The sequence below is a fragment of the Pollicipes pollicipes genome, unplaced genomic scaffold (genome assembly GCF_011947565.3).
Source record: "Pollicipes pollicipes isolate AB1234 unplaced genomic scaffold, Ppol_2.1 Scaffold_5724;HRSCAF=6776_pilon_pilon_pilon, whole genome shotgun sequence".
In the NCBI taxonomy this organism is placed as follows: Eukaryota; Metazoa; Arthropoda; class Thecostraca; order Pollicipedomorpha; family Pollicipedidae; genus Pollicipes; species Pollicipes pollicipes.
Genome location: NW_023596746.1, coordinates 15,189,911 through 15,199,911, shown reverse-complemented (window position 1 = coordinate 15,199,911; position 10,001 = coordinate 15,189,911).

Sequence of the window (10,001 nt, the reverse complement as noted above, 5' to 3'; positions counted from 1 at the left end):
ACAGCAGTGGGCGCACGTCGACGCTGACGGTCGTTCCTCCCGAACATGAGACCCGTTTACACCAGAGAGTCACATCAAGACTTCGCCAAGTTGTTTCCAGGCACGGCGCCAGATCACTATGGCTCGTCGAGCCTGTGTATGGGCTGTTCTGCTCCCACGTGACCGCTGATTCCCCGACGCTTTGACGGTACCCGGCCTAGACACACGGATGGTGGCTGACAGGCCTGCTCAGCTATGACAAGTGGTTCGCACCCAGCGACCTGCTTACTAGGAAGGGTTAACGGCAATGTTCCAGACTTGAAGACATTCGGTCAGGCACCAGATATGGTATAATATGCTCACTTGTAAAAACTGGTATGCTTTTAAGTGCAATGAAAACTGTCCTAGACTTCACACCTTTACAATTTAGTCAATGTACTTTTCAATTGCCATCGTTTGGTTACGTCATAAAACGTTGGTAGGGCGATGGAGGAGCTGCCAACTGGCCGTGCGAAATTCTTATTGTAGCGGACGGGCTGACTCACTTGCAATATTTTAGCTTATTGTGGGTCGTCGTAACCGGTGAATTGTTGGCAAAACCAAAAGGTTATCATGCACGCGTGTTTTCGCCCTTTCTCGTGGTGTTCTTGAGCACTAACATGTGCTGAGGTGAGCGGGCCTCAAATGAACCTCTCCCCATAAGGTTTTCAGAATGATCTGTTAACGGTGCGGCGTAGCCGCACCGAATTATGCATGGCTGTAGCAAATTCAATACTGAATCTTTCGATTTAAAAACATTACATGTGTCTTGTACGGTTGCTGACCTATGGCACGTCAAAGCCATGGCTGTCAGCAAAGGACATTTCTGGGGAATCGTTCAATGTGATTCAAGAACGGTGTGTTAAAGGAGACTATAATATGTGAGATAGTTTCTTAGGGAATAAAGCAATTGAATTTAGAACTACAAATACTTCCATCGACCTAGAGTCAGGCATGAAGGTTAGAACGAGGTCCAAACTTTTTGCCGCTTTTAACTTGAATGCTTGTTTTCATGTGATAGTTTTTAGTGTTTATTTAGGGTTTATTTATTACAGGGACCGCAACAGACATGCTCCATGATTTTGTTTTAAAGTTCAGAGTAGGTCACTGGCCTAAATGACCCAGGCCAACACTTTGTTTTTAGGGACATATCCCCTAGCGTATTTCCTAACGCTTATCTAAATGGCAAACTAGGAGCAATCTCATAGATATTTGGTTACCTTGGCCTTTTAAAGGTTAAACAAGGTCAGTGACTTCAATGATCCTCTGCTTAGAACAGGCATCAAACTTCACGGTGGTTGCATGGGGAGGTCTGGAGGTATTTGAGAAACCATTCTGGACTTCGAAATTGTTCGACCCTATTTGGCCCTGAGGTCGTGACCTAAGAACGCAAAATTTTGAAACAAGTGAGTTCATGTATTGATTGATCTGTCATGTGAAGTTAGTATTTCCAGCTATCCAGTTTCTAAGATCGTAGCGGGTTTAAGTTGTCTCCCATTCAAGCGAAGGGTATTCAGCCGGCTACCCGGGCGCGTGTTAATCCGTGATTTCATGTCGTTTACCTGCACTCACATCTTCAGTTAATGCGCTTTTCCTGGACTCGTGTTCAAAACCTGCACTGCACGCATAATGTTGCTTTAAAGCAGATTGAAATCCGTTGGTTCCAGAAATCACACTGATGATGAGAAATCGCCCGGCAATAACTCGACGATTATATTTCTATCAGCCTTGTGCACCGCATGGCCAATGGAATGGCAGCATTGGCGTCACGATTCCTTGACGTCATGCATGCCTGGGTGACCTTGGAATTGTCTGCACGATAAAATATTTGCATATTCGCATAAGTTCGCGGGCATCTAAAGCAGAAACCAGAGTGTTTGAAGTCTCAGGAAAAGCAGTATTGTGAGGTGCACTTAATATTCTTCAAACTGCTCCAAACTTCCTCCAACTTCCCTCAAAACTTCCGTTCACTTCCCTCAAAAATCTAAGCTCAGAGAAGTCCATGGCAGAACCATTGCAAAGTACATGGTACAACCGGTAAGACTGTTTGGACTCGCCCAGTCACTCAGCTAGTTTCACCCAGCTTCAGCGATTACGGCATCAGTTCAGCCGGCTCGGAATCCGGCCACCAGCGCGCGACGGCCGATGGCCGCACGCTGAGGCTGGCTTTGGCCGGGCTGCCGACAGCCCGTCTTCCGCCGCCGGCTGGTACTGGCGGCGCCCGCCGTCAGCCGCCACACAGCGGCGCGACGGCTCGAAACGCGGCGCCAGCCCGCTCCGTGTCACGGAAAGGACAGAGGGGGGGGGAGGGGGGGGGGGAAGGGATGTGGTTGTCACCCATTGCGACGTCCTCGCCAGCATGCAGTCCTCTGTGTAGAAATTAGACAATGAAGAAGATTGTGTCGCCTTATTTTACTTGTCGCTTGATATTAAAGCAGACGCGTCCGATTTGGTCCGTAATGGCAGTTATCTCGAAATCCTTCCTAACAACTCAGATTTTCGATTTCAAGTAGCTGGTCGGGCTGGAGGGATCTCGTTGGACTCCTCGCCTTACCACTGTGAAAGCAATACCTCTCATTTGCCTTGGTGTTTCCAACGTGTATGTTCTGTAATGTTTACAACACACTAAATCGTCAACATGCTTGGGTACTAAATGCTACGAAAACATGATGCATTCCGTTCAGGAAAAACACACACAGACATGAAGCTATTTTCACCTGAGTTCAACGAAACGAACATTGCTTTGATTTCTTCATTATAGGGTCTAGCATGGTGTCTCTTTTCGAAACGCACTTTGGCTTTGGGAAACATAATTTTGCTGGGTCCTAAGTGGCGCACTGGTTCAAACTTCTGTCAAACGCGCGTGTCGTTAAATGATTATCGCCGCTCGCTGTGTCAATCACAGCCAGTCATATATATATATATATATATATATATATATATATATATATATATTGCGTCATACTGTTGCAGGTGCTACTTTTAAGCCCGCACACCCGCAATGCGCGAGTTATAACAGCTCAAAAGTGGTTCCTCTAGTTCGACGGTGGTCGCGACAACTGCACTTGTCGCGGACTTAGGCTACATTCTGGGGCTTCCAACAAAGAAGAAATTGTAGTGCTGTGACACAACGTTGACAGCGTAAATGAATTCGAAAAAGTTAAATTTATCTCCTCGGTATATCTTGAAGGTACTGGAATGACAGAACCAAAATGCTGCCATTATTATTAGAGTAATTGGTCCTAAGGTTTTTCTATAGGCTTTACTGGCAGCGCCAGTGAAGGCTATGGATAAATCTCAGGACAATAGCAGCGCGCAGCGTGGAACGTTTCAAAAAAGTTGGGACGGGTGAGGGTCAGGCATAGGGCATGCTGAAGAACGTCTCCTTTTCTCTTTTCTCTTCTACAATACTTTTGAGGGCATAGGAGTTTGTCAGGGCATACATAAGAAGGTTTTAGGAACTTCACCTTTTTCTTCTTACATGAAGTTACGCCCGAGGTTGTTAACTGCTCATCCAGTCCCATCTTTTCGCTCCTCTACTGCTCTTCCTCTCGGTCTGGGGCGGACAGCAGCGCGTCATCTTAACATAGTGCAAGGGGTGATTAACTTTGGGCCGGGACCAGCAACGAGGCTCGTCGCCCAGATTTAACGGCGACTGTTCAAGCTCTAGGCTGGCGCAGTATAAATGACTTCGTCGCCAACCGGGGCACAGTCTCTCCGTGTCAAGGGCTCCTAAACGTAATATTTCACATTGAAGGTATTAAAGCAGGCACCAGGTATGATAAAATACGCCCGACTATAACTATGGGTTTACCTTGCAGTGGAAAAAGACTGCTCTAGACAGCATATGTTTTCTATTTAGCAAGCATGCTCTTCAATGCGTTATTGTTTCATTGCGTCGTTGTACCGTGCACAACATTGAATGGTAGCTAATTGAATGCCGCGATATCAGGAAGCTGTGCTCACGAACGCCAGGTGTAAGCGACGCAACAATTGTATTGTCATTGGCCCTGATCGCTGCATCTCTAATGGAATGGTAGGATGAGAATCGTGTGGCCCAAACTTCACGAGTGGCCCAAGGTTGCGAGTGGCATGGGCCCGTGCCTTCCACCTCTGGATGCAGCCCTCTCGGCACACATTGTTCGATTCCAGCGGAAGAATGACACAAATTCACAGTTCTGGAGCAGTGCCGTCACAAAACTCAATGAAGTGTCTTCCGTAGCCCCAGCGGCTGGTACCTCCAGAAAGAGCCAAACAGCTGCTGAAAACTGCTGCCCTCCTACAGTCTCCTGGGGCTGCCGCGAATCGGCACCAGCTGTGGCACGTGCGGTGTCCACTAAGAACCGTCTTTGAGCTTTACCAAGATGGAAACCTCGATATGTCACATTTTCAGAAACTGTGAGGCGTCTTTGAAGACATGTAACTAAGATACTAACGCCATCTGCTGTCCTGTGCTCATCTTCAAGAGATGAACATTTGAGAATTAACACAGCCTTAAATGTTGTGTACTATCAACTTGTCCTTTTTATAACTAGAATGACCTTTACGGGGAAACCCTAGTGTACTGCATGCTGTTATTTCATCGTGAGACCTTTGAACTCATAATGCAAAATAGTAGGAGCCTTTGAGGCTCCTTTGAAGCAGAAGCTGAGCTGAACTTCTTCCTCATAGCGAGTTAAAATTACGACCAGGAGAAATGGGGCGAAATCTGTCAAGAAATGCGTCTGGAAAAAGGATAGGAAAAGTTCATGAGTTCAGCCCCTGCAATGAAAAAACAGTTAATTTTCACCCCGGCTACCGAGTCTAAACGACCCTTCCTGCACATGTTAAACTGTAACCGCGTTCAGGTGAGGCTGATTCATGGTCGGCCCAATTTGACCACATGAGTCATTTCCATTACCAGGAGATACATTCTGGTCTCCCAGTTATGCACCCCCTGAAAGTGATGTGTGCGTGTGCGTGTGCGTGTGCGTGTGCGTGTGCGTGTGCGTGTGCGTGTGCGTGTGCGTGTGCGTGCGTGTGTGTGTGCGTGTGCGTGTGCGTGTGCGCGCGCGTGTGTGTGTGTGTGTGTGTGTGTGTGTGTGTGTGTGTGTGTGTGTGTGTGTGTGTGTGTGGGTGTGTGTGTGGGTGTGTGGGTGTGGGTGTGGGTGTGTGTGGGTGTGTGGGTGTGTGCGGGTGTGTGTGTATGTGCGGGTGTGTGTGTGTGCGGGTGTGTGTGTCTGTGTGTGTGTGTTTGGTCGGGTTTTTTGTTTGTGTGTGTGTGCGGGTGTGTGTGTCTGTGTGTGTGTGTGTGTGTGTTTGGTCGGGTTTTTTGTTTGTGTGTGTATCGCATATTTATAGTTCTTAAAACTGGACGGCTTCCGTAGCTGGGATTTTTCCCGTGGAATGCTTATGTCCTAAATAACCAAATAAACAAATTAACAAGTGGAAGCTTGGTATGCACGGAAAAATTCCTCAATCAGGCCTCATTGCGCGGTGACCTAAACTGCCTCATCACACATGAAACACATTGTTAACAGTGGCCCGGTTGTCGTCATGCGTTAGGCAAAATATGCCTACACGTAAGCCAATCTTAGCCACCCACTAACTTCCATGTCTGTAGTGACTTAGAAGCTGTATTTTATACCAGCTAGCTTTATCAGCTGGGTCCGTTTTACTACCTGTATTTCGTATAGACAACGAACGAAGTGTTCGTAGCCCCAAGTTGTTCAGCGCATTAGTGAGGAACATCATTCACACAGTATTATCAGCCATATTCTTATTAGAATTAGGTCACTTCGGAGAAAAACCAGGAGAATAGAGACATAGCTGGGTTGATATTTCGGCAGCATGCATTTATCGAAACAATAGCAGCCTATGCCTCCCACTGTCTTCTGCTCTTGTTACGATAAAGGCATGTTGCCGAAATATCAACCTAACTATATCACCAGTATCCTGTTTTTTTCCGAGGAATAATGCTAATGCTACTGTCTTATTTAAGTTGGTAGCCCTGCTGCAACCGACGTAATTGCCTACTTTCTTCAATGTTCGTCTGCGTGTGTTTTGGTAATATCGGCAAAGAGCAGTGTTTGGATCGGTCTTCAGATCAGAGGAGCGCAAGGGAATGTCGTTTGTGAGGCCATCTTCAGCGGAACCCAAAATTACCATATTGAATAGTGTGCAGCTTATCACCCCCACTAAGTTCTGTGTTGTCGCGAAAAGGAAAGCAATAATGTTTAAAACGTAGCAATTGCAATACAACATAAAGGTTCATCTTCTCGTTGTCAATTATAATCGCAACGATTTTGGGGGGTTCAGTCTTGAATGCCCATTGCCGGATTCTTTTTTTAAGATTCTTGCTCCTGATAAGAGGGAAAGATCTCCTCCAGTTTCAGGACAGGATGGTACGCGCCCCGGCTTTGGTAACACTCACGCTTCTACCAAACGTGATTCGTTGCAGATGGTTCATTGGATTTGTAATGCTTTTTGCCGCTGAGTACGCGACATACATCGAAGTGCTGTACAAATGATCATGCCTTATTTGAATGTTGCTTTATGTTCTCTTATGCATTGTTGTCTTGCGCATCTACTTTCAAGTCCCGATCGTTCATCAGTTTCGCTCTTGAGCATTAGACGAGTCGGGTCCACGCCTGCTGCACCTCACCGTGTCATGCGTTACATGGCGTTTGATTGGCGCCCGCGCCGTAGTCGCACTCCTGTCTCGTGTTACGTGTCCCTGCTCGCCGAGCGTTCCCTAATGCCTCGGGAGCACGTCGGCCATCCTCATTTATTCACGGCAAACGCTAGTCGCAACATCTCCAACCAATTATGTGTGATGTTGGCGAGGGTATGTGATGCTTATTGGATCAAATGCGCTCATCCCACCGGGCAGAGACGCCTCTATGATGGAGTGTCCAAGGGGAACCTAGCCCGGCTGACATCTTATAATGATTACTTGAGAGCGGAGGATTGCGAGCATGTCACGTGAATTTTGTGCGGCGGAACTGACTCCGCGACTGGTATGTCTAGGAGAGACGGAAAAAGTTGCAGAGCCCCGTGCCCCGTGCGTGCCAAACTTAGTAACCCTGTGCTTGTCTCTCAGAGTGGTTGTTACACTGTAAACCAACTGAACAAGTTTCTTGTTGTAGGACTTACAGTAGCAGCGGGTAATCGCCACCAATTGCTGCAAAGAAGAGGGATATGCTGGTTGTTTCCTACAAAAGTGACAAGTACTCAACAGGCCCGGAACTCCGTGGCAGCCATGTTGGACGTGCCCGCAAAATTTCACAGGGCATTCCTTGTCCCAGCTATCAGCTTTTTTACGCGTGAAGTGATGTATAGCTTAAGTCCCCAAAATAATCTTTTGATTGTTTTACACACACAAACACTATGGTGACCCGGCCTTTCTGTGCGGGGCTGGGAGATATATCAGTATTAACACGCGCCCGTGTGGCCGGCTAGATGGCCTTCGCTAGGGTGGGGGGTGGCCAATTTGATCCCCCTGAGATCTCAGGAACTAAGAAAGCTAGATACACCAAATTGATAGAGTGTGTTGACCTGTACATGAACTTACTTACGTCAAAGTTTCAGGTTCCTGGGTCATGACCTTCGGGTCAAAAAAGGTCAAAAAGATCAAATTACAGGTTGGCCTCCAAAGTGCCTCCAGAACCTAGATAACCGTTTCTAAGCAAAAGGTGACATTCTCATTCAAGGCCAGTGACGTTGTTTGACCTTTTGAAGGTCAAGGTGACGAAAATCATATAAGATTGCTTTGAGTTTTGCATTTGACTAAGCAACAAATATTACGCTAGGCAGTATGTTCCTAAAACAAAATACTGACCTGGGTCATTTTAGATCAATGACCTCTCCTGACCTCTAAGACGTCCATGGAAGATGTATAAAACGGTTCCTGCTATCAATAGACACGAAATTGAGCATCAGAAACTACCCTATACAGCGGGCCCCAGAGAAACAAAACAGGTTGGTTTTGACCTTGGCGTGACCTTCATGCCTGACCTTATGTCAATGTAATTTGCTCATTCAACTGTTGTGTTGCCTAAGAAAGCATCTCAGAGATGTATGGGTTTGTCTAACGCTCCGTTGTTGGGTCAGATTAAAGGATTCCCTAGAAATTGCCTTCGCCGAAACCATGGCCTGAATTTGACCTGCCATAGATCAACGATCTTAGAAGGTACATCCAAATATTTGATGCCAAACGATTTGCTATTCAATGGTCTAGAGCCATGCAAAATTTTGCGCGGCTACGCCACGTCGTTCAGAAATAATTCCGGAAAAACCTTCGGGGGTCAATTTGACCCCCGCCCGAGCGCGTGTTAACCACGTGTCAACACGCGCCTGGGTGGCCAGCTGGATACCCTTCGCTCGGTTGGCAGGGGGGCAATTTGGCCCCCCCTGAGATCTCGGGAACTAAGAAAACCAGATACAAAAAATTTACAGGGTGTATTGACCTGTACGTGAATCCACTTTCTCAAAGTTTGATGATCCTAGGTCATGACCTTTGGGTCAAATAAAGTCAAACAAGGTCAAATTCCAGGGGAGAAATTTGACCCCCACCCGAGTGTGTGTTGAGGGTAGGCCAATCTCTCAATATGAAAGGAGAAGGGGGAGAGTGCATGCAAATTGCTGCGGCGTTCTGGCATGATGTCTAACGGTAATGCATGGTAGGAAGGGGCTTCAAGTATCTGAAATTAGTGTAGGAGCCCCAATCACTTCTGAAAAATTTGCATGGTCGATGTAGCGCTGTGCGATGGTAGTTACCGGCATGGCATGTCCTAGCAGGACATATAATATGGAAACATGGCAGTTATTCGGCTTGTTTATGAACTATAGAAGGTAGAGATTCTTGATAAGTGAGGCATGCATCCGAGATGTTCCTCGTTGTGAGAGGGGGGGGGGGGGGGTTAACGGCTAATGCCATTTTCCCCAAATGAAACCACCCGGCGTCTTGGAACTTGTCTTGACTGGGAAGAAGGGGGGGGGGGGTACAGCTCCCTGCTCCCCCTTTGTCCCAGTCCCGTACAACCAAACGATTTTGAATGTTATGGTCTGAAAGATGGACTGGTTTGCAATATTCGCCACTGCTCTTCCATGTGTTTAAATTATTTCGAAAATGTTATTCATGTTCCAACCGCCCATCAATAATAACTGAGCACACATCTTGGGCTGTGTGTTGTTTGCATGCTAGTTCATAACCAAACTGACCTGACCTTCCCCGCATTGTTTGGCTGAATACAATGAATCACTTATCAGTCGTTCTAATCAATCATCAGCATTCTGAACACAAGATTACATGAAATGAACCGTCATCTATGCCTGTCGGAGAAATTTTGATGGGGCACGGGGGGACATGTTACAGCCCCCAAATTGAATGGTCTGAAATCACTCTAGGCTTACTGACGTGCTTGAATTTCTTACATATGTTGTCATCCAGGCACTAAGACAGAAATTATCAAATATTGGTGTCAGGGGCAATGAGAGTTCTCCCACGGCGGGGTGTTGTTTCTTCATTATCTCTTTTCAGTTAATGCCCATGGAGTCAATGACAACTTTGCATAAAGCTTAAACGGAGATAGCCCACCTGCCTTGCCCCCACCCCAGGTTTCTTCACCCCTGATCGGTGTAATGCAAAATAATGATAGATATGTGGGTTGCCCCATTACGTACGCACGTGGCAGTAGCTCTGCATTACTCGATGAAATACCATGACCTGAAAGGCAGTTAATTTGTAGTGAAGTGTAGTTACACATGTTCGCGTTAATATGCATGTGGAGGTATATGTATGCATTATCTGCTTTGCTTTTAATAACATTATCTTAGATACAATTCTAAATCAAACTTGCTCAGTCTGCTAGCGTATCAAACTTGGATATAGTTCTAGGTTTGGGCATTCGTTTTGAATGCTAATGCATGTGCATTCCCATTTACTTTGATTCAAATGTCAACTTAATACCACCCTTGGCCAGTTTCTCAAAACATAAATACGT